This window comes from Ovis aries, chromosome 7, assembly GCF_016772045.2.
Source record: "Ovis aries strain OAR_USU_Benz2616 breed Rambouillet chromosome 7, ARS-UI_Ramb_v3.0, whole genome shotgun sequence".
Lineage (NCBI taxonomy): Eukaryota > Metazoa > Chordata > Mammalia > Artiodactyla > Bovidae > Ovis > Ovis aries.
Genome location: NC_056060.1, coordinates 47,197,670 through 47,223,040, shown reverse-complemented (window position 1 = coordinate 47,223,040; position 25,371 = coordinate 47,197,670). Strand labels below are relative to the sequence as shown.

The 25,371-nt window shown below is 43.8% G+C and overlaps 1 protein-coding gene across 2 annotated transcripts in view; it reads right to left on the bottom strand.

Moving 5' to 3' along the window:
- Positions 1–25,371, bottom strand: part of RORA (RAR related orphan receptor A) — an 807,747-nt gene that overhangs the window by 662,426 nt on the left and 119,950 nt on the right. Inside the window, exon 1 of one of the 2 annotated variants that reach the window (XM_027971773.3) lies at positions 1–25,371. This exon is cut by the window's left edge and continues 277,968 nt beyond it; it is cut by the window's right edge and continues 119,950 nt beyond it. The exons of the other annotated variant lie outside the window; for it this stretch is intronic. The gene's annotated coding sequence lies outside the window, so the exon portion shown is untranslated. 2 annotated transcript variants of the gene reach the window in all.

The window sequence follows — 25,371 nt, the reverse complement described above, 5'->3', positions numbered from 1 at the left end:
TGTGACTGAGGCTACAATATTTTCCCAATTATCCCACAAAGAGGTAAGTGAACAACAACAACAAAAAGACAATATTCTTCCATCTCTAGTAGTTTTCTAAATCTGAACTAGAAAGAAAAACTTCCTTTCCTATGACTGGACTGGCTTTTGTTGTTGTTTATAATTTTAGCAATTTATTTGTTTATGGCTGTGCTGGGCCTCCGCGGCCGCCTGCGGGCTCTCTCTAGTTGCAGCAAGCGGTGGCTACTCTCTAGTCGCAGTGTGCAGTTTCTCACTGCAGCGGCTTCTCTTGTTGTGAAGCAAGGGTTCCAGGGCACGGGCTTTGGCAGTTGCAGCACATGGGCTCCATAGTTACGGCTCATGGGCTTAGTTGCTCCTCGGCCTTGGGATCTTCTTGGACAAGGGATTAAATCAGTGTCCTCTGCATTACAAGGCCAACTCTCAACCACTGGACCACCAGGGAAGCCCTACTGGGTTCCTTTTAATTTGAACACATTAGGTGCTATTAGAGACCATCCTGGACTCAGTTTCCCCAAGACACAGAGCAAGGTCTAGCACTAGGTCATCAGGTATGGGTCTATCAAGGGCATGAGACAAGCAAATGATGTGAGGCCAAAGGCATACAGCAGGTTATCCGGGCATTATCCCCTAAGCCTGGAGATGCGGCCAAGCAACACAGTTCTATCTCCACCACCAACGGCAGAGCCCACGATACATTTCTTGGTAGAGTGGTGACTGCAGGTAGGGCAAGAATGATCATCTGGACATGCAGGGTTGTAGCTCTTCTTGAGGAAAGCAGATTTTGCATCAGTCCCGGAGTGGAGGAGGGCGGGGGGTGGCTGTCGCAAAGCTGTCCTCATCATGACTGACAACTTGACAGCCATCTCCAAAGCTAACAAACTGAGAGGGGGAAGAAGGTGCAAGGCACGACTGCTCTCTTGCTCCACGATTTCTCTAAGTAGCCTGCATGCCGTCAACAATCACTCACCATTAAGAGAGGTCTAGAGCTCCATGAAACAGGGTTTGAGCAGGGTAAGAGCTGAATGAAAGTAAAACAATGTCCATCACACTCACAGACCAGAAGAGAACAGAGATGACTTTGAGGGGGGTGGTGGGTAAACTACAGACTTACCTGTTTCCATTGCCAAGTCTCATGAGGCCCATGATGGCCTGAGATCGTCACCAAAGCGCAACATGGCCCAGGGCTTTGACTTCACCAAAGCCCCAGTTGTAGTACTTGAGCCCAGGAGAGACCCTAACACTGATAAACTTGGCAGGTTCAAGGTGCAATACTCATTGGAAAGACCCAGCCTTTTCTCCTAAGGACAGAGGATAAAGAGGCTTTCATTTCTCTAAGAAGGGGTGACTCTTCCTTTAGGTGATTAAGCCAAAATGCTGAGATTTCTGTATCTTCCAAGGAGACCTCTAAATATTGCGAACTCTTGCCCCTAGAAACAAACCTACAAATTTAGGTGGCAGAGATTCACCTTCAAGTCACAGGAAGATCTAGACCATCAAATTGAGCTTAGAGTGGTATTTTAATCTCACACTCTATTTAATCAAGTGACTACAAGGTATAAGCAGAATCCATGTAACGAACACTCCCTTGTCTGGTCTATTTGAATAGATAACAGTACAGAGCGCAGGCTTTTCTAGGCCTCATCCCTAGGTGATGACCGTCTGGCTAGATGGCAAACCAAGGAAGGCAGCTCACATTCTCAGAAAGGGAGTTCCTCAGTGACGGCCTCAGCTCTCTCCAACAAGCTGTGATAAGACCAACAAATGCACCAAGCACATCTTATTTGTGGCAACCCACTCCAGTGTTCTTGCCTGGAGAATCCCAGGGACAGGGGAGCCTGGTGGGCTGCCGTCTATGGGGTCGCAGAGTCGGACACGACTGAAGTGACCTAGCAGCATTAGGAATGCAATGATGCATCAGACAAGTGACCAGCCCTCTGGGTGCTTATGTTTTAGTAGGGAATAGAGAACAGTCACACAAATAACTTGTAAACACAGACAAAGATACATGTCATAAAGGGGAGGTATACGTTATTTTCAGTTTAGATAGGAAAGATCAGGAAGAAATGGGAAATATTTTTTGAACAACCAGTAGGTGTCCAGTTGGACCAGATGCTGGGGATACAGTGGCACATATAAGTCACCTGCTGCACTTTGAGGGGTGTAATACATCCAATAGACAACTAACTACAATATCTGTGACGTACAAGACTGAGAATAGACATATGCGCAAAGTGCATCAGGAATGAGGAAGAGGAGCTCTTTTGCAGAAGTGAAGAGATGAGTTCACCAGAGATGCTACCTGAGCTGGTTAACGAACAGGTAAGCCCACATTTCATCAAGCAGAAAAGAGATGAGAATTCCAGGGAGTAGGCACTACATCTCCATGAGGGGTCTTTTTTTTTTCCCCCATCCCTACCACTCTTGATTCTTGAGGGTCTAGCAGTGCCTGAAACATCATGGATGTTCAATCAAGGTTACTGAATGAGTCAGAGAATTCAGGACACAGATGGACAGAATACCCTTTGGGGGCAAAACTGTAGTCAGGGGAGTCACTGGGAAGATTCTTGTTTTTGAAAAATGCTTCCAGCAGCCTAGAGCGTGGGAGTGAGCTGGCTCCATTAGCAAGAAACTAGAAGGTTCGGGTAGCAGAATGCTATACATGGTCTGAAGGGCCGGGAAGACCGGGATGTGCAGAGATGATCATAGAAAGCAGTTTCCAGAAATTTTTCAGATACTAAATACAGGGATTTATTACCCAAAAGATACTATTCAGAGAATTTGTCTCTCTCTCTATTTTTAAAGGCATTACCTTTTAAAAGACTTATTTTCTGGAAATAAAGAACTTTTCATAACACATACTAATGATTTAAAAACAAGCTATATACAAAACCAAAAGACTTTGATACAACTAAACAAGGTCAGTGGCTACCCATCTGAGGAATCCTGGCAACTTTGTAAATATCAACTCAGTCTGGGGGCTGGGCCCTGGTGACAAATGCATTTTCCAATTTCATGGAGAATGAGATAAGACAGCGCCAAGGTTGTGCAAGGATACAAAATCGCAGAGTACATAAACTGGAGGTTTTAAACACTATTTTTTAAAGCAGCAGAACCCTTACCTTAAAATCATAGGCCATAACCAGCAGGCAAATCAGATATGCAATAAGAATGTTTGTTTGAGATGGCAGAGTAGGGGCTGGGGGACCCCAGGAGGCATCATTTTCTGTCCCCTCTCAGCCCTGGAGGCAGCCCACAGAGACCCTGAATGAACCCACCCTGGAGTCCCCCTGGGACACCAAGTACTCTCCTCAATTCAGGAAGACTTCCCAACTGGCCCAGCTTCCACACCAGAGACCCAGGTCCTCAGAATGACAAGATGTACTCCAAAGCCATCTGGATCGGACTTCCGGCTGCTTCTTGTATAATCACCAGTAGGTCTGGAAATATGAATCATGGACAACAAAGGAAAACTCCCCAAATTTGCCCACACGTGGGAGAAGTGAGAACGCCAGGTGCGTTCCTCTTGATGAGTCCTGGAGCTGGGGTTCTGCAGAGGAGATCCTGAGAGCCCTGGGGCAGCACCTTGCCCAGGCACTCACACACATGGGGGAAGGCTGCAGCGGAGCCAGAGCCCAGGGCCCCAGGACTTCTACAGGATTCTGAGGCATAGTGGCTGTGTCTGCCAAGGTCCCTTATGGAGCTGCTGCTTTCAAGAGAAAAACTGAAACTGGGCATATCCTGTACCTAGCACTCTGGTATATGCACGCAATGCAATGCATTGTGGGTGAATCCAAGGACATTTGGACCTTTAGCAGAGACTGACAAGCTCATTTAGTAGCACCCATTCACAGTCTACCAGAAAATGCTGAATCTCACTTACAGACATGGTGAAATTCAGGCAAAGACAGCCAAACAGCGCTGAAAGCTATTTTGGATGTGCATATTTTAACACCATAAGTCTTTATTTTTCTTAATAAAAGAAAAATTATCTGTTACAGCAGAGAAGGACCTACGAGAGAGGTTATAATCCCCATTTCAGAGATGGAGAAACTGACAAGGGCAGGCTTCCAGACAGGGAACGAATGTCGAACCTTCCTCATGCACAGCAGCCGTGGAGCACACACAAAGGGCTTCCACAGTCAGCAAAATGCAGCCTCTGGGTGCCTAGGGAAGGCAGTTTGGAGTCATTAAAAATCAGTCCTGTCGCATCCCAAAAGGACATCTGGATAAACATGCACTGGGGAGACATGACTAGCGGGCTTACCTGAGGAATTTAATCCAAGGGTGCTTTAAATTCACAGTACTTCTGCCCTGGTCTGCGCTTTCCCTACTGATAGAGTGGCAATTCTCTAAGCACTTCACAGGAGAATTTACCTTTCATGTCTTTCTCACAAACCTTTCCAGGAAATAAAAATTGAGGCCACTAATTGTATATAAACCATCCCATCTAAACAGTCTTTCCCCATTCTTGCTGATTTTCTTTTCCTGATCCCTTTTTAAATGGATTTCACACTCTAAAGGTTGCAGGCTGACATCCTCAGGGACCAGTCTTATCCATTTATGTGTAGGATCCAGAGAAGATGTTTGCCCTCTCTGCACACAGACTCTAAGCAGATGGAGCGAAAGGAGGGAGTGGGAGATGGGAAGAGAGACAACAAGGTTACCAGAATCCAGGGCTGTCCTACTGAAAAACAGTGCCCAAGGTAACAGCAAGTCTACTCCTGAACTGGCCTATTAGCAAGGCTTCTTTGAAATAGCAGGGAACTATTTTCTAAAAGGGATCTTCCTTGGGATCTCAGTGGTAAAGAATCTGCCTGCCAAGCAGGAGACAAGGGTTCGATTCCTGGATGGGGAATACTCCCCTCGAGAAGGAAATGGTGACCCACTCCAGTATTCTTGCCTGGGAAATCCCATGGACAGAGGAGCCTGGTGGGCTCCCATCTAGGGGTCACAAAGATCCAGACACAACTTAGCGGCTGAGCATACTTTCTAAAACATACGGATTTGAATATGCAGCAACGTCTTTCATACTTGCATTGAATACAGTAGAATGAGAAAGAAGCTCAAAAAAACTCCAAACTCAGCCCCCACGTTCTCCTCTTCCCTATCCCCTCATGATTCCCCCCAAAATCCTACAACCCAACTGCACCACTGTTTTATCCTTTGTCCTAAAATGTCCTTCTCCAGACCTCCACCTCCCTCACCTGATTTAAAAGCCCAGCCCTTTCTTGGCAAAGCCTTTCCTGAAACCCACTAGCAGGTCCGAGTGTTCTCCATGCAGGGAACCGCACACCTCACAAGTCCCTCTAGTCTCCGCTCCCATTCACCATGTACAATTACTTGCGGAGAGTCAGCTCTCCCCACCAGGTGATGAGTTTCTTGACAGCGCAGTCAATGTCTAATTTATCTTTGTGTGGTCTGGAAAACTCTTGAAGCAAAGTGCCAGAGTCAATGTCTAATTTATCTTTGTGTGGTCTGGAAAACTCTTGAAGCAAAGTGCCAGACACACAGCAGGTAGTCGGAAAATGTATGCTGAAAAAAAAATGGAGACTGTACTCCTAGCTTGACTCAGCAAAACAGGCCATTTGAGTGATACAGTCGGATGTGTGAAGAGTTCATTGCAATAGCAAGAAATTGGCAACCATCTCAACAGCCCTCAATAGGATGAAGTGTAAACAATCTGCCCACATTAGGGGAGACTCTGGAATCACTGATAGTCTATTGATAGAGGCAGGTCTATGTTACTGACACAGACAAAGGAAACAGAATAGCATGTGGAAAATAATGGAAAAATAAATAAGGAAGTCTTAGCTATAATTATCCTGGAATAACAAATGATGCTGCAGATTTGAGAGGTTAATTCTAATTTTTCCATCCTGTGCATTTTCTTAAAAGTTTGAAAATTTACAAGTATGTATTATGCTTAGAACTTTATAAATGGATTTTTTTTAATTTTTGAATCATTTTAAAAAGGATTTCAAAATTTCTATTAAGTTGAATTTTTTAAAAAATGAAGTACAGTTGATTTACAATGTTGTATTCATTTCCAGTGCACAGTAAAAGCGGTTCAGTTATACATCTACATCCACTGTTCCATCATGGTTCACTCCAGGATATTGGATATAGGTTCCTGTCCTATAGAGTAAGACCTTTTTATTTTACTCATTCTATAAGTGGAATTTAATAGAGGTGTCCAGGTTAACAATCCTCACCATTAAATCCATCCAGTAGATGAAACACTCTGTTACGGACCCAACAAGTTCCTTAAAGTGTAAAGACAAAATAGCGGAACCATGCTGTGAGGGCTCAGGACATTTTCCACCATGTTTCAGATCAGCTTCTCTCTGGCACAAACAATGCTTTGGAAAACTAGCCCCTGCTGGCCTGATATGCAGGTTTATTTCAATTCAATAGACATCTACTGGGCACTTCCCATGAAGAAGGCACACATGCATGGCAATGGATGCAAGAGAAAAAGTGAATGACACAGAGTCTAGCATCTCCAGGCTCCTCCTCTCCCAGGGGAGACCAACACCAGGCCTTTCAAACAAAGCAGAACGGGAGAAGCACCACGCCAAGGAACAAGCAAATGGGAGGGAGAATAGTTTTAACAGGATGACTGGAAGATCTTGGGAAAGAAAAAGATGGAAACAGGGTCCACAAAGTTTAGACTGACCAGCCAGAGACAGGGGAGAATTAGAGAGGTGTCTGCCTTGTCCCGTTATCTTGCTGTTCTGCACTATGGACTTCTGGCCAGTCAATTTGGGATATTTAGAAAATCCCAACTTTCAAGGACTCTCTGCATGCAAAGTCAATGCAAGACTCACACATACATATATGCATTTAAAGCTCTATCTGGGCTATAAATCACTTCACCTATGCCATAAACCACAAGGCATTATACCAAGTATTAAGCCTGGCACACTACAGCCTTCCATTCCCAGGGTACTGATGTAGCTCTCGAATACAAGGTCATCTCAGTGTGTACAAAATGCCTTGGCAATTTAATTCTTACTTCACAGTTTAGAAAACTGATACCCAAGGCAAACAATCTCCTGAGCAGCCAGGAACTAAGCTTCAAAGTCCTGTGCCTGGTTTATACCTCTTTGCTTATACTAAACCCTAGCTGATACGTTGGTCTTGGAAGAGAATTACTCCTCCAATGCTTAACAACCCACCTGCCAATGAGGGAGATGTCAGGGATGTGAGTTCGACCCCTGGGTCAGGAAGAGCCCCTGGAGAAGGGCATGGCAAGCCACTCCAGTATCCTTGCCTGGAGAATTCCACAGGCAGAGGAGCCTGGGGGGCTACAGTCCATTGGTTCTCAAAGAGTCAGACATGACTAAAGTGACTTAGCACACATGTGCATAACACCAAACCATGAGGGCTTCTAAGTCTCTGATTATCTAGAAAGACCATCAGTGAAAGGTATCAACAAGGGAATGCAGTGAAGACTGGAGGAAAACCTCCCTCCTTGTACAGTCAGGAAAGAACCAAGCAAGTGTTAAACAATTACTCCTCATTCGTGTTGCTTTAAAGCAAACATAAGTGCTCTTGATTACTGTTATTGGAATGTCTAAACTTTTTAAAATAATAAGTACCACTTAGGAGCAATTGTTATTTCAACTGTGAATTAAGACCGCAAGTCTTTTGTTTCAAATACAACCATGGGTTCTACCAAACCCTTCCAAAGGTGCACGGCTGTGATTTGTTTGCAGGCTATGTATGCTTCAGTGAAAATTTTCATTTCAAATTAGGTTGGTTTATGGCAGAAAGGGCTAAATGAAAAGTCATCATCAGACAGACCAAGAAATGGGGCCATTCTTTACCTAGAAGGAGCAATTAGCTGAAACATCTGGGAAAATTTATCTTTCATATACTGCCAAAGGTATGAAAGAATCATTCTAAAAACCTCAAGAACACACCTAAATACTGTGTACCCCAGTGATCATTCCTATCTGCCTATTTATTCAAATTGAAGTAGGAGTTGCAGATTTTCCTTGAATGAGATACCATACCTTCCAATATGGAATTCTACAATGTGCTTCTGGTTCTCAAACTCCCAGCATGGGCAGGTTTGGGCAGATTCATTTTGCATCCATCTATTTAAATGGCAACCCACTCCAGTACTCTTGCCTGGAGAATCTCATGGAAGGAGGAGCCTGGTAGGCTACAGTCCATGGGGTTGCAAAGAGTCAGACACGACTGAGCGACTTCACACCATTTATATACAGGCTCCCCTGCTGGCTCAATGGTAAAGAATCCTCCTGCCCATGCAGGAGAAATGGGTTCAACCTCTGGGTCGGACAGATCCCCTGGAGAAGGAAGTGGCAACTCACTCCAGTACTGTTGCCTGGAAAATTCCATGGAGCCTGGTGGGCTACAGCCCGTGGGATCACAAAAGAGCTGGACACAACTCAGTGACTAAACAACAGTAATCTATATATAGATATACAGGAAAAGTGCCTTGTTCTTGGCTTGTTCACACCACTCATTAATTGTCTGCAGAATGAACACATTTAATAGGTAACAACTGCTTACACTTATCTCTATGGAAGCACCAGCAGGGACACAACCTGCTATGGCGAATTCATTCGATTATTTCCAAAAATACAGTCTGTTTTGTCCTCCACTGGATCCCCCACAAGAGAGAGAACAGCTTCCTTGAAACATTACCTCCCTTGTTTAATTTTCTCGATAAATTAGGGAAGATCCAAGGAGAATGAGAGATGTAGGCTCATATTTCACAGGCAGTCTTAATAGTTATCAGACACGAGGCTGTTGTTAATCAGACATATGTTGATTGCTATTTATTAAAATATTACTTATGACTTCCAAAGTAAAACATACATATATCCCCTATCAAAAGAAAAAAAAAAATCTCAAAAACTATTTTCATCAAGTTTGTGTACCCTGTTCAGATCTATTTTTATTTCCAGCAAGTTGAATTCATTCCATTTTTAGTGGCAACTCCTTTAGGAAACACTCAAAACCTGCGTTTTGAGAAATGAAGTTAATGGGCCAGAACTGGTTTATCATGAAATACTCATCAAGTCAGGAAATAAAGTTCAAAGCCTTCTGCCCTTAGGTGAAGGGAACTGTTTGCAGGACAATCTCAGAGTAACTATCTAAAGGTCATTTTCCAGAGTTAGTAAAGAGAGTTCTAGTAGTGATGGACTTGGATTCCGTACTATTATTTCCTGTCATACATAATTTATAAAGGAGAGAAGAACACATTTAATATACTCAATAAAGTGGTCAATCACCCTAAATTACAAACATAATTCAAAAGAGCTGGTGCATACATATATACATATATATATATATATATATATATATGGCTAAGTCCCTTCATTGTTCACCTGAAACTCTCACAATATTGTTAATCGACTATATCCCAATACAAAAAGTTAAAAAAAGTTTTAAAAGAGCCAGAAGTCAGCCCTTTCCTCTGTTTGCCACATCTAGTTATGAGAGGTCAGTTTTTAAATGTCTCCCAACTGGAAAGAGCATTTTTGAAAAGCTGGCAGAACGGTGGGTGGGGTGGGGGTGGGGGGTTCCCACATGAAAGCAGCAGAATGGCTTGCCCTTGCTCCATGGCAGGGCTCCCAGGACCCGGAGAGCAGGCATTCGTTTGGAACGAGGGTCTCCGCTTCCCCAGAAGGTGAAGGGTGATGGCACACTCCTGCACTTCCAGACTCTCATTCTCAATGTTACTTATCAGCCACCACATTATCTGTCACCAACACGTGCCCTCATGTTACAATTAACTAGATCACAGCTTATCTTACGCTCCTTACAGTTTAGGTTAATGTCTGTCTGATGAGATTTGGGAATGGTTAATCACTTGCCTGGTACATGGATTCTTAGCAGCTTTAATTTAAGAAAAATATACTTACTACTTTACCTGGAAGTCTGGCACAGGAGACCACTCTCAGCCCGTCTTGTCTGTTACTCTACTGAAATAGTTCTCCTACTGTGTGGAATATTAGCTTATTATAAGATAGTTGCTTCCACCCAAATCCTCTTGAAAAAGCAGGCAGGCCTTATTCTTGCTTGCACATACTCACCACTCATTAAATATTTGCAGAATGAACAAATTTAAAAGGTAAGAACTGTTTAAATTTATCTACATGGAATTACCAACAGGAACAGATCAACCCACTATAGTATATCCATTCAATCCTTCATTCTTTGATGTCATCAATACTGAAAGTGCACTGGAAACACTAAGATGAATTAAACAGATATGGCCCCTGCTCTTAGGATGTTGACAGTTAATGGAGAAGACAGACACTGAACAATCATACAAATGATAGTCCAACTGCAAACTCTGACAAAGGATATGAAGGGAAAAGCAGGGGTATGTAGCTGCTGCTGCCGCTGCCGCTGCTAAGTCGCTTCTGTCGTGTCCGACTCTGTGTGACCCCATAGACGGCAGCCCACCAGGCTCCACTGTCCCTGGGATTCTCCAGGCAAGAACACTGGAGTGGGTTGCCATTTCCTTCTCCAATGCATGAAAGTGAAAAGTGAACGTGAAGTTGCTCACTCGTGTCCAACTCTTAGCGACCCCATGGACTGCAGCCTACCAGGCTCCTCCATCCATGGAATTTTCCAGGCAAGAGTGCTGGAGCGGTTGCCATTGCCATCTCCAGGGGTATGTAGAGGTAGTAAGAAACCTTGAGACACTGAAGAAAAGACTATTTTATTCAGAGATTGGAAGAAAGAGCAGGAATTCAACAGGAGGAGAGAAAATGGAGAGAGGATAAGAAAAAAGTTTTCCAGGCATTGGCAACAACATGTCCAAAGGGCCTGAGGTGGAAAAAGCTTGACACATTCAACAAACTGATAAGGATGACTATAATTTAGCAGTAGGACAGTGAAGCAGGAATGACTGTGGAAATCTATTCTTTCCTCCTTTGACCCAAGTAAATAACCTTCCTTCCTTTAAAACTGGGCTTCCCTGGTGGCTCAGATGGTAAAGAATCTGCCTGCCATGTGGGAGACTTGGGTTTGATCGCTGGGTCGGGAAGATCCCCTGGAGAAAGAAATGGCTACCTACTCCAGTATTCTTGCCTGGAGAATATCATGGACAGAGGAGCCTGGTGGGCTACAGTCTATGGGGTCACAAAGAGTTGGACATGACTGAGTGACTAACACAAGGTTCCTTTAAAATTATAAAACAAAATCTATGCAAGACTTCTGTAAACCTGTCGAAGGGTTTCTAATTTTGTCCTCAGGTTAAAGAAAGTCTTCCAAACAGAAGAGGGACAGAACCAGACCTGCATTTCAGGAACAACATTCTCCCTTCTCTGCCTTGGTGGAGGGAAAGGCGGAGAGTAAGAGCAAAAGTGGGAGTTCAGCCAGGGGGCCCTGGGAGCCAGTGGGGACCAGGCCTGAACCAGAGTGGGGAGGGGGGTGTGGGTTTGGTGTGAATGTTGGAAGAAGTAACTTCCAAGGTCCTGGAGGATGGATTCGATGCAGAGGTGAAATAGACAGTGTGTGTCTGTGGGTTTATTCATTCTCAAAGCTACCTTAGACCACCAGGGGCAATGGCAGTAGGCCCAACTCCGAAACCACCCTCCAAGCACACACCTGGGATGGGAGGTTTGTTGGAATGCATGGTAACAAGCCCGAGGTCTGGATCCTAGTTCTGCACAAGCAGTACGTACATTTCTCCCAGCCCTTGTCACAAGTTCTCATACCTTGGTCCAGGTCCTGGCTGCCCTAAAGGAAGTAGTTGGGCTCATCCTTGTCAACAGTGGTCTTGGGGTTGCCATGTAAGGAGCCCCTTCCTCAGCTCTACCAACTTGACATGTTCAGGGCTGCCGATGACTGACTACACAATGTCACAGGGACAGTGAAACCTAATCTCTCGTCTTCCTGGAGTGGCCTGTAAACATCCTTCCTTTAAAATAACAAAATAAAAGCCCTGCTTCCCACTGCGAGTTCTGGCCTTGGCTGCCCCCACGGTCAGGGCCGCAGCTGAGGACCTCTGGCCTCCCAAGCTTTTAGTGGTTGCTCTTTATTCCCTCTGCTCCATTCCCCTGACATCCAAAGCTCTTCTTAAAACATCCTTTGATATCCAGTTTCCCTTTCATACGGCCCCTACTGTCAAAAGCACGGTTTTGTTTTCTCGCTGGAGGACTGATCCAAATTTTTCTGCTGCGCACCCACCACTTCCTAGCTGTGCTCTTCCATCCCCACGCCAGACTGGTCGTCCTCACAAGCCCCCAGCCTGCTCTTCTCCAGTGACACCTCCTACTCTGAAAGATGCCCCCCACTTTTCCTTCTGTTGATATCAAACAGTCCTTTACCTTTTCCCTGGCTTGACTACTCTTTCCTCTGTGACAGTATTTTTTTTTTTTTTTTTACAAAACCAGATTCCTTCCAATAGAGAACTGGGTGCTTTCCTAAAGGGACCACCAGATAAAAGCCCTAGAAAGAGACAAACCACATTCCAATTCCTCTATCCCAGAATCAGCTTGATCTCTGACTTATATCTCTTCACTATGAATGTTCAGTTGGGTTAAAGCTTGACGAAAATTATGGCGTGTCTACTGTGCATTTAGCATAGAGTATCAATGATATTTCTATTCAAACACCCTCACATCTTTCTCACTTCTTAGTCCCTGCACTAATTTTAGGTGGATAACTGCAGACAGGGTGCTCCAGAGTGGGAGGATAAGGAGGAGCAAACAGCTGGCTAAACACAGGAAGGCAGAATGGGCCACGAGTTTCAGTCCCCAAGGGGGCGGGGTCGTGTCATCGGGTGGGGAGGACTAGCGATGAGCATGGGGGAAGGGTTCTGATTGCATGGGTTATCAGCTGCCGGATAATTGAGAGTTAACTGGATGAGAACTTGAAGCAGGGGAGCTTTTTGCCCACTCTAACCCCCACCCTAGTACACTGAGGGCTGAGAGTAATGACTTCCCTTCACGTGATGTCAACCAGGGGTTGAGGGCTTTCTCCAAGCCCTGGCAGGGTGGGTGGGACACTCAGAAGCAGAGTCCTCCCTTATATCCAGCTGACTTTGCAACACAATGGCAAGACACCAGAAGCACAAAAAGGACCACTAAGGCACTAACCCATACCTTCCATGGTGTCCAGCTCTGTCTCCTCCAGGGAGCCTCTGTGGGCCACTGCAGGAGAGCTCTCAGACCCGAAGGCAGCGGGTGCAGAGAGCTCAGGGATCCATTCTCATTCCCATGGCGCTTACACTTTCCTGGCAACTCACCCCCAGAACAGATCCCAAACACTGTGGCCAGCAGAGAACTGGATGAAGGCAACACCAAGATCATTTGCATGCTGGGGACAGGCCATACCCCATCCCATCCATTTACACAGGCAGAATGCGCCCGGGGACTTGGACCTAAAAAGCCCTCTGCAAGCACCACAAGTTTTACAGAATGAAAGGGGAACAATAACCAACTCAACGAATCCAGAGGGAATAAAAGAGGATTTCTTCCCCTCCCATGTTGTTCACACTATGCCAATTACAAAATAATTCACCAGCTTATTTAATTTCCTTAAAACTCTGAACACCCTGAGTTCATAAAAGTGAATTCTGTGCAGGAAGGAAGATGTATCTCATATGAACAAGGCTGCATTTGGGAAGGTGGGAAAAGCCACACCTGTTCTTATCCTCCCCTCCCCCTTTCTCCCCACTCACCTGTCACCTTTCTGTGCTTCTCCATTGCAAAACCGGCATTCCTCTCACGGTTGGCTATGCACAAAATATCCTTCTGTTCTCCTAGTCACATCAAAGCACCTTCACGCTATGCAGACAGGTCATCGAGGGAATGCAGAAAATTAACAAACCCACCTAGGTTATTTCTATTAAAATTAGCCCCTCAGCCTGTAGGCTCTGTCAGTTTCCATAGAACACAAACTCTGACAAGTCTGTTGAAAACTCTTAACCTTTCCAGGTTGTGTCAACAGCTTGCAAACACAACAGGAGGATGGCACCTCCACATTCAGTCTTCTCTTTTGAAACAGAGGAAGTATCAGTGTCCACTCACTAGCAGATTTCACCTTTATCTTCATCCTCCATCTCCTTGCTCATCACCCACTGCCACCCACGGGGCATACAACTACCTAACTGGATAAAGACTGATGCCTTACAATTGTCTGTAAGGTCCTGACAGAGGTCTTATTCATCTCTCCCTCCATATCTTATTGCACTCTCCTTTTCACCATACTCAGCCCCACAGGAGGTTGCTTCCTTACTTCTTCAAATAGGTCAAGTTCCATCTGTCCCAGGGCCTTTGCACAGACCAGTCCTTGCATGGGGCCCTCTTCTCACTTACTTAACCCTTTCTCATCCCTCTGGTTATCAACTCAAAAGTCACTTCCTCAGACCAGGGGACGATTCACATTTACCCTGTCATAGGTTTTATATATTTATTTTAAGGTGTTTTCCATAGCTGGTAACTATACATGGCATTTATAAGATTATTTAAATAAAACTCTATCTTCCCTACCAGAGTATAAATTTCATGAGAGCAGGAAAAAAGTTACAATGTGCTCTAACACAGAACTTGACATATAGTATGTGCTCAGTAAGTATTTAATTATTTTATCATGTTATTCTTACAGTTAAAAATTTTCCAGTAGCTCCCATGACATTTCACAAAGTCTGGAGAAATCTCACCAGATCATAGGAATTCAAGCGGATTTTTTATCAATCACTTGAATATCCTTCTCCTGCCAAGGTCATTTTTCCTCTTCTGAACTGATCTCTTTCTCCCACTCTGCCTGTTCAAAACTAATCAATCCATAAAAATGTAATTACATAGGAGGCAGTTAACCCATCGGGAAGAGCATCACCCTGGATTAGAGTCCTAGGTTGAAATCAGCCTTCACTACCTTTTGAGTGACCATGGACCTGGCACTTCCATGCCCTGAACTACTCTCTTATAAAATCGAAAATGTCATACTAACATACCACTGTCAGAGATAAATGACATTTTTTCAAGCATTCAACACAGTTCCAGGCACATAGTAGATACTATATAACTATCAGCCCCCTTATACAATGTGAAAAAAATGCCTTCATTTTTCAGGTTAGACTATCATAAACCAGAGTCCATATCTAAAAGTTGACATACTGTAGAAGCAACATGAGTCAAGTTCACACACAAAACTCATTGCCAGGAAAATCAGGAGTTATTGTCACTAGCTGGCATGGAGACCCTCATCACAGGTATACGGGCTCATTTCCATTGAGGTCATACAGAGCCTAGAGGTAGGTGTGCTGTCTGTGGTAGCAAAGCAATTCATGTTACAAAGATTTCTTTCCCAAAGTGCCCAACAAAATCCTAGTTTCTATCAAGGCTCAGCAAGGAAATCAAACCAGTCAATCCTAAAGGAAATTGAACCTGGATAGGCACTGGAAGCACTAATGCCGAAGCTGAAGCTCCAATACTTTGGCCACCTGATATAAAGAACTGAGTCACTGGAAAAGATCCTGATGCTGGGAAAGATTAAGGGCAGGAGGAGAAGGGGACAACAGAGGATGAGATGGTTGGATAGCATCACCGACTCAATGGATATGAGTTTGAGCAAGCTTCAGGAGATGGTGGAGGACAGAGGAGCCTGGAGTGCCGCAGTCCATGGGGTTGCAAAGAGTCGGACCCAACTTAGCTACTGACCAACAAGACTTCCTAAGAGCAACTAAAAGCAGAAAGACAGGATAAGGATGGAAAACAACTTTTATAGAAAAGCAGCTATGTGCTAGGTACTTCCTCAGACTCACTGAAGTCTTAATAATCCCAGAAGGTACTGAGTCTTCCCAGAAGACTTGTCTCCTCCTACACACATCTTCTGAGCATGGTCACTGACCAGCCAGCATTTGTCTGCCTTGGCCCTGGCTACATTTATTTCTAAAGTGGGCGTGTATTTCCCTGTTTCCAAAATCTCTAAAGTAATTACTTGCTGTATCCAATGGGCTGGAATCACCTCTGCTCTGCTTGTTCCTAATACACCCATCAACCAAATCTAAACACACAGGAGACCAGTGATAGAGCATGAGCTATTTTTGCATGACTGCGTATTTGAACAAATTCACAAAGGCCTCCAAGTGCCAGTAAGACCATAAGAATACAGAGGTTTAAAAATGATAAGTGGCAGTTTTACCAATTTGTACAGAACTACAGTATTTTTTTAAGGAAGTCCACTATTCTCCATCTCCCCAAAAGTTCTTTGTTCTTTTGCTCTAACAAAATAAATTATTCCTCACCTTGGGCAAGTTGGTAGGAACGTGAGAAAATTATATTAAATCAGACATCCTTGAGATCAAAATAGATTGGAACAGGGGTTCTCTTTGTTTAAAATAGTTCTTCAAAGAGAAAGCAAAAAAGCTTAAGGGAAGAAAAAAGTTGTCAAACACCCTCCAGCACTTTGGAAGTACCTAAGATCTAGGAACTATTGATATGTTAATTAAATTTACTTTTATCTAGGATAGGTGTTTGCTGGTCATGGTCCCATTACCCTGTGGCACTTTTTGGCCTCTTGAATAAAATTTCATTTTTGAAAGTCATTAGAAAATGCTTCCTTACTCTATTTCAGAGTGGCTTCCTCTCCCTTAATATACTTTAGTGAGACCTCATTCGACTAGGATGTTAACATTATAAAGTTCATCACTCAAGTTCAGGGAGAACCTGCAACCCCATTAAGTTCCTCCACCATAGGCCTTCTGCCCAGATAAGGAACCAATCATCTCAGATTAGAAAGTCAGGCTTTTTCACCATTGAGTGATTAACAATTGTGTTGGCTAGCTGCCAGAGTGGGCCCTATCTAGAATTGTAAATATCTAGAGAAGGAAAATCCTTTTCAGCAATAACCCACTTCAGTAATCTATTTCAATCTATTGCAAAGCCTTCACTGCTGAAAATTCTTCCTCATAACCAACATAAATCCCCTGGGACAGTTTAACTCTGATTCTATTCCAGGAAAGATGCCCTTTCCGGGTTCTTGAAACATCTTCCTTGTACTGGTCTTGGTCTCAAACCAATCAAGAAAGAAGGTCAGGCAGAGTACAAAACTGAGACCATCAAGAGCTGAATGAATCCAAACCTAAAAGTACCCAAGGAGTATCCTGTGGATTTGAAGTCAGTTGATGTTACTTGATCATAAGCTCACATTTTCTTTTCCCTTAAAAAGCTAATGGAATCCATGAAGCCATCACTATCAGAGTTTTTACTTTCTTCTGGAATAGGGGTTGTTAAAATATGAACTGTGGGCTGAATGCCCGCTTTTATAAATCAAGTTTTCTTGGGACACAGCTGTGCTCATTTGTTCATGTATTATCTATGACTGCTTTCTTGCTACAGTGAAGGACAGAATTGTAACAAAGACCCCACTGCCCACAGATCCCCAAATGTTCACTATCTGGCTATTTACAGAAAAAGTGTGCAGTCCTTTGTTATCATCAAAACGCACAGTTTCAAAATACTAGTCTAAGACCCAAAGAGAACCTTTGGCTATCTTAAAAACCAAGGCCAACTACTGCATGTTGAATGCAACAGTGATAATGATGAAGACCAGGAAAAGAACCAACATCATCACCTTGTCATATGATCCAATTTACCATCAGCATCTACAAACCCAGTTTTGCCCCTTTCATTTGACTGTATCTTATCAAAAAATTGGGAATGTACCACTACTGCCTGTAAAAAGCACTGAATAGCAGCACCATAACAGAAATAGATAACCAATCAGAGGCACCACACACATGATACATTATCAGGTGATCAGGATATAAGCTCCACAAGGGCAGGTTTGCTGGCTCCATTCACTGTAGACTTCTCAGTACTTTAGAACAGTGAGCAGCACATTGTAGTTATCCAACGAATGTGTGTATGCTCAGTCGCTCAGTCATGTCTGACTCTTTGTAACCCCATGGACTATATATAGCCTGATAGGCTCCTCTGTCCATGGAATTTCCCAGACAAGGATACTGGAGCAGGTTGCCATTTTCTACTCCAGGGATCTTACTGATCCAGAGATCAAACCTACATCTCTTCTGACTCCTGCAATGTCAGGCAGATTCTTTGCCACTGAGCCACCTGGGAAGCCTGGTATCCAACGAATGCTTGAGGAGTAAGTGAGAGTTCTCACAAAAATGCCTCAGAGCTCATTCTGGCATTAGGCAAAGTGACCAAGCAGAGATGTGAAACCCCATGGTTTCAATCTCTCAATAGCTCACTGCCTGTGCCGATATGTGGTTCAATCGGCAAGCCCTCTTCTAGCCCATCTTGTTTTCAATTAAATAAAGACCGCTCGGCAATGGGATAACTAAATCTAACCTGATTAAATGGTAAGCATTTATTGGGGGTTGATTTACTTAGTACTGCATTAGAAACTACAAACCTAAAAAGAAACATGAGATGTTTTTTGCCTACAGCACATGCAGAACAGTAAAGCTATTAAAAACCTGAACTCTGGAAAAAAACAAACTGCCCAACCTTCCCATCCTGGCTCCATCATTCATTTGTTATGGGACTTTGGGCACATTATCCAACTGCCCAAACCTCTGTTTCTCCATCTATAAATGGGAACAATTATAATATCTAACCAAGGGTTGTTGCACAGTTACAGTGCAACATTTATATACTAATATTAATTATATAATTATATATTCTATATAACATATTAATGATATTAATACTTACATTAATATAAGTGCAATACACGTATATCAATGAGTGGCTTACTATACTTTTTATAGAATTACTTCCTTTTATTCTTCTATTGTCTCCTGGGCTTACTGTATTTCTTTGATATTTATTTTCTATGGGAAAATAAGAAACCTGCAACTGAGGCAATTAGCGAGCAACAATTTATCATTCATAATTTTGAAATTCCATGTGTGGGTAGGCTTTATAGTTAGAGAACAGAATCTTTTCTAAGTCCTGGAATGCTCTTCCTCTAACACATCCCTTGGTTAATTTCCACCCATTGTTTAAGTCTGACGTTCAATGTCATTTCTCTGGAGCAAACTTCCCTGACCAATCCATCCTCCAATTGGACCAGTGTCCACCATATGGTACCCTCTTTGCACCCTGCACCTCCTTTCTGTAGAGACACCACTACTGAAAATACTTGTGCAAACAGACTGTCAACGGTATGTATGAAGCTATTGGTTTCTGTGTGTCTCGTCTTCACACACAGGAAACCTCCATCAACGTTAGTGGATTGAACGACTGTGTAGTATGGAACCCGAACGAAGCAGAGAGCATCGTGGGCTTGAAGAGTTTGTGGGGAGGTGAAACTCGGGGTAGTTAAGAGAGTAAAATGAAGAAATGAAGAAAGCTGACTGGTTTGCAGGTCTTAAGTTTTTTTTTTGTTGTTTGTTTGTTTTTTTTTTTTTAAGGTAAGAAACAACAGCAGTATGTAATTTCTTGAGAAGAATGTATACAAGCTCATCCTCAACCTCTGATGTTCCTTTAGGTAGTTAATGGAAGACACTGAGCCGGGTCTCTTCTTTTGAGACAGAAGTGAGATTTTCAGAGAACATCCATGCCAGCTGGTGCACAGGTTCCTTTGCACATCTCTGAAAATTATCAGAGTGCATTCCTCAAGGAGGGAGAAAACCTCGGGAGGGAGATTTTTCCATTCAACATTGACTTGATCATCGAAGGCAATCCTATAATACAAAGTAATTTTTTACTCTGTTAATTCAATATGGTTCTTGAGTTGTGACTATCCATGTGAAGTCTGTTACATATATTAAATATATATACACACAGAGACATATACACACATATATATATACACATATATATAATCTCTTCCTTCTGTTCTCTAATTAGCACTCATTAAAAACTGTGAAATTCTGTCACTAAAGCACAAGGTAAGTGTTCTGCTAAGATTCTCATCTATGCCTTGCTTCTCAGGATATTATCAAGTATGTCCATATTCTAGGGAAAGTACAAACCTTATCTCCACTTAGCTATCAGAGATGGAAGATTTTAAAAACTAAGCAAAAAGAATGAGTCTTAATATGCAGTGCAAATGAGTGAATTTTATCAAAGGCAAAGATAAAAAAAATTATAATCCCTTTGGCATGCCATTAAGCAAATTCTTCCTGAGGATTATGAGTTTCAAAAATGCTCTGAACAATCCATTCATTCATTCAACTAGTACATGTCGTGCATTCATTTATTCATTCATTCAACTAATTTGCCAAGCACCCTTTATGGATAGCTACTGCTGGGGGTGGGAGGTTGGGGTCACTGGATTCAATGTGTAGCTGAGGAACGAGCGCCAGTGGAGACAGAGATGACGTCATCCTTCACTTTTCAGAGCACTGTGTACCAGGAACCACACAGGTCCTCAAGCTGGGCATTACCAGTCTGGAGCAGGAAAAGTACAAAAACTGAGAGCAAGCCTTTATAACCTTTCACATAGATCTGACAGTGTAACTTTACCTCTGGTAACTCTAATAATTAACGGGGGCTTGTGTTTTTTTAATTGTCTTTGTTTTTAATTTTATCCTATTAAAGTTAGCAATCCACTATAGGCTGAGGGCAAAGAGAGACTGAGAACCCTGCCTGAGGGAAGGAAAACTGGCATAGAACCCAGGAGAAAGAGACAACAGGACAGAGAGTGAGCAAGAAAGGGAGCACACATTTAGCTGGAACTAGGAAGCAATGAGCAGTCCTTAAAGGCTTCCTGGAGGTAGTGGCATTTGAGGAAAGTCTGACAGAACAGGGCCAAACCTGGGAGAAAAGACCTTTTGAGGCAAAGTGAAAGAACTGAGGTTCAGAAGTACAGGGATTTTATAGGGTACAGCAGGTATTGAAGCATCTGTAAAGCAAAGCGGAGAATAATAGCTATAATCATGGCAAATATGTATAGAACACATACTGCGACATGGGCTCTGTGTTGAGAATATGGTGGGAGTTATCTTCTTTGTTCCTTCCAATAACCCCCAGGGACACTGACTTGGGAAAATGGTTCTCAGATGGGTGGAGGGGGCAAGGGTACACCCTGGGCAGGCAGGAGACAGATGCCACTCAGGGACGGGTGGGCCCCAAGTCTGTGCCTCCCACTGGATGAGGGTGGGGCCTCACTGGGACTGAGCCGGGTTAGTCAATAATCTCTTCAGATGAAGGACAGAAAGTTATCCTAGGGGTTCTTTTGAAAGGGTAAGGTGAGCCCAAGAATGAGTGAACAGATGAGCGACAAACACGGGTTTCTCCAGGTCTAGGAAGATTCCCCGGAGAAGGCAATGGCACCCCACTCCAGCACTCTTGCCTGGAAAATCCCACGGACAAAGGAGCCTGGAAGGCTGCAGTCCATGGGGTCGCTAAGAGTCGGACACGACTGAGCGACTTCACGTTCACTTTTCACTTTCATGCATTGGAGAAGGAAATGGCAACCCACTCCAGTGTTCTTGTCTGGAGAATCCCAGGGACAGGGGAGCCTGGTGGGCTGCCGTCCATGGGGTCGCACAGAGTCAGACACGACTGAGCGACTTAGCAGCAGCAGCAGCAGCAGCAGCAGCAGGAAGATTCCCGCTGCAGTCTACCTCTTCTTAGTGACCTGCTGAAACCTCCAGTGAGCTGGCTGCATCTGGCTCCTGCTCGAGTAGCCACCTCATGCTGGTGAGATGTTGTGCCAACAGCTATTTAAACATAGATATTCATCTAATCTTAAAATATACATACTCCGCTATCTACCAGTTGGGTTTCCCTGGTGGCACAGTCGTAAAGAATCTGCCTGCCAATGCAGGAGACCTGGGTTCGAACCCTGGGTCAGAAGATCCCCTGGAGAAGGAAATGGCAACCCACTCCAATATTCTTGCCTGGGAAATGCCACGGATAGAGGAGCCTGGAGGGCTACAGTCCATGGGGTCACAAAGAGTCGGACACAACTTAGCAACTGAACAAAAACAGCAGCCTACCAGTTCGTACAGAAATGCTGCACTTGCTTTTATTTAAGTGTGATATGATGTGTACAGTTGATTTGATCTTAAGCCTGATGGCATCCTGAGAGGCAAGAAGAGATCCTGGCACAGCAGATAGGGACCAGGAGATGGAGGGAGGCCCTGATTTCTGGATTCAGGATGTGGACTTGGAGCCTGAAGATAGGCAGGAGTTGATGCAGAGCGTAAAAAGCCTATGGGTAGCTCTTTGCCTCCACAAAGAACACTCTTTGGCACAACAGAACAATACTGTGAAAATGACCGAGCTACTCATGTGGCCCTAGGTCACAGACCTCTTGGGGAAAAAAGCTGGGCTGAAACAACACAGTCAGCTCTTCCTAAAGTAGGTTCCTATGATGCCCAGACATTCCCAAGTCTGCACTTTGCAGACAGCATTAAAATGTCTAGCTAGGGAATTCTTGAGTCTGCTTCAAAATTTTATATATATTAAAATACTAAACATAATATTTAAAATGAAAATTTATAATATCAAAATATGCACACATATATATATTCATATATATACACATATATACACCCCCACCTTTTCTTGAGACCCTGCACGTAAGAAGGTCTCGTCCACTTACCAATTTGGGAGACACTTCAGCAACTTTTAAGATGTCAAGCACCGTAAAATCAAAGTCCCTGTTATTGTGGTAAACTGGCCTTCACTGCCAAAGCAAAACTAGAGACAGAGTTAACCGTTGTAGCCACGAATAGCTGTTCCTGAACAGCCAAGAATCATGATTTTCAATGTTTTTCCATCCAAAAGAGGGGAACATTACTCACCAGGGCCTGAAACCGTTTCCTGCCCCATGAACCTAAATTCCTACGCCAGCAAGACGGTCTCCACAGAAGCCCTTAAAACAGAAATGTCACTCCACAGAGTTCTCGTTGTGGCCAACATAGCTCTAGGTTTAAACTTGACTGCAGAGACTGAAAATCTGTCTCGCCACAGAAGCAAGGAGAGACCTTTATTTTTTGAAACGCCTGGAGACTGATGTCATTGTTCTGCCTCTCCAGTGTCACCACTTCCCAAAACCCAAGTGAACTCTGAAGAACGTGACAAAGACCTGAGATTTCAGTTTTATCCCATGGCTGGCATGTATTTCCAAATTCATTTAGTGCTCAGGTAAGTCTCAGCTTTAAAAAACATGGTGAGGATAAAGACTAGATAGTTGACTCTACTGGCGTCTGTGTCATAGGAGGGGGACAGGACTATTAATATGATTTTCAGCAGAAAAATGCACTGCTGTTAGGCAGGGTTCTCCAATTTCTTTGTTACAGCCATATTTACTATAGTGGTTGTTGCCATGATTTAAAAAAAAAAAAATGCCATTAACATATACCTCTAACACCTGAAAGAACTTACTGGTGATTCTTCCAGGAAAAATTCTATAGAATGCTATACCTAAAAAAGGGTTGAATAGGTGCTGGTCCATGACCCACCCCTGCCCCACTCCCCAGAAGGAAGTTGGTTATATAAATAGATGGATTTTCTGTGAGGACAACTATCCCTACACCTTGCTCTAGTTACAGCAATTAGCCTAAGTAGGCTTTGTTGTTACTTCGTTGCTAAGAAATGTCCAAGTCCTTTGTGACCCCATGCACCATACTGCTAGACTCCTCTGTCCATGGGCTTGTCCAGGAGAGAACACTGGAGTAGGTTGCCATTTCCTCCTCCAAGGAATCTTCCTGACCCAGGGACTGAACCTGTGTTTCCTGCATTGGCAGGCTGATTCTTTATCACTGAGCCACTGGAGAAGCCCTCTTAGCAGGTTCACCCCTTCCGATTTACAGTCCTGGCCAATGTATGTCCACCGGGACATGGCCACAGACAATCCCCCAGGGTCTCTGGACACTGGCTTTTTTCCCAAAGGGTGTGAGGATTCCTTCATGACATCAAAATATGATGTTAACTTCCAAATCATTAAAGTTATTATTTTAGCCCATTAATTGAGAATGCTCATATATTATTATTTAGCCATGCTTCAAATATTTATAAATCGCAAGGCAGTCTATATTTATTTCCCAAAGAAGACTATAGAAGATGTGTGTGCAGTGAGTGGGGAGGTGCTGTTCGGTGGTGGGAGGTATCCAGATTCCCACATCCCTGGTGAAGACTCTGAGGTCCATGGGAACCCAGCACCCACAGGTTTGGCATCTCGGGTTTGGCTGCATGAAGACACTGCTCCCTTTCATATCTCCAGAGTGCAGGAAGGAGCTGGCTTTCAGGTCTTTTAATTTTGCCCCTTTAACTGGGATGTGCTCCACTATGAAGGCTTTGTAACGGATAGTCCAACGAAATGCAAATATGAGCCACATTCAAGGGCACCATTTAAAATGAAAACCCACACAAGATCTCTCGGCAAACCACTGGCTTTAAAGGGAGCCTGGCTGACTTGAAAGACAGGACACTTGATCCTGGATGCACTGCACCACCCGGCTTCCTGCCATGGCTCTGCTGGTTCTGACCATGGAATTTCCAAAACAGACACCCTCCAACAAAGCCAAGAGCACATTTTTGTGGCTATGGAGTGAAGTGAGGTTTCTCTTTATTAGAGAGAGATGGCATTGCTACATGCATGGACTAGTTTTCCCTCAGAGGGTACTAATCTCAGCAAGCGAGCCTCTCCAGAGAAGGGCAACAGGAAGAGAAATACCACATGATTCAGGCGCCACATGGTTTGGGAGGCAAGCGGGCTCCCAAGAACCCTGGGAAGAAAGAAGCAATTTCAGCACCACAACCTTTCTGAAGCCCAAAGGAACATGGACTCCAGAACTGAACGATGCAGTGATTATTCCACAAGGACCACCCACAAACCAAAAAGACATGAAGTTATCAATGAGGGGGCTTCCTTGATGGGGGGATCATGAGCTCACTTCTGTGATGGCAGAGAAGAAAGCTACTTGGGGAGGGTGAAGAAGAGTGAGCCATGTGTAGATAAACTGGTTCAGTGGCTCAGTGTAAAATACAGACCTACCACTAGTGAAATGCCTCTGTAGGCAACCCCCTGCTGGTCCTGCAACACGGTCTTGAAAACACTGTCTTGATGGAGAATGAACCATTTTAGCAGTAATGGGCCAGATAAATTGGAAAGGCAAGATGACTAGGGGAAGTCTGTAGTCATCATTCAAGTGTGATATAAGATGGTGTTGAAATGAAGATGGTGGATATAGAAATGTGAATATGGAACCCCAGAGAGATGCCTTCCCCCTCCAAGCAAGATATCAGACTTACTGCCCAACTGTGGGTCTGACTGTAGCATCTTAGGTGTAGACACTACAGGAGAGGGGTTGGCCATATGCACCACTGGCCTAAAGAAAAGAAAATTCTAGGATAACCACAGAATAAAAGGATCCCCATTTGTCTCTTCTCTTGAAACCCTCCCAGCACCAGCACCATCCCTGAACACCCC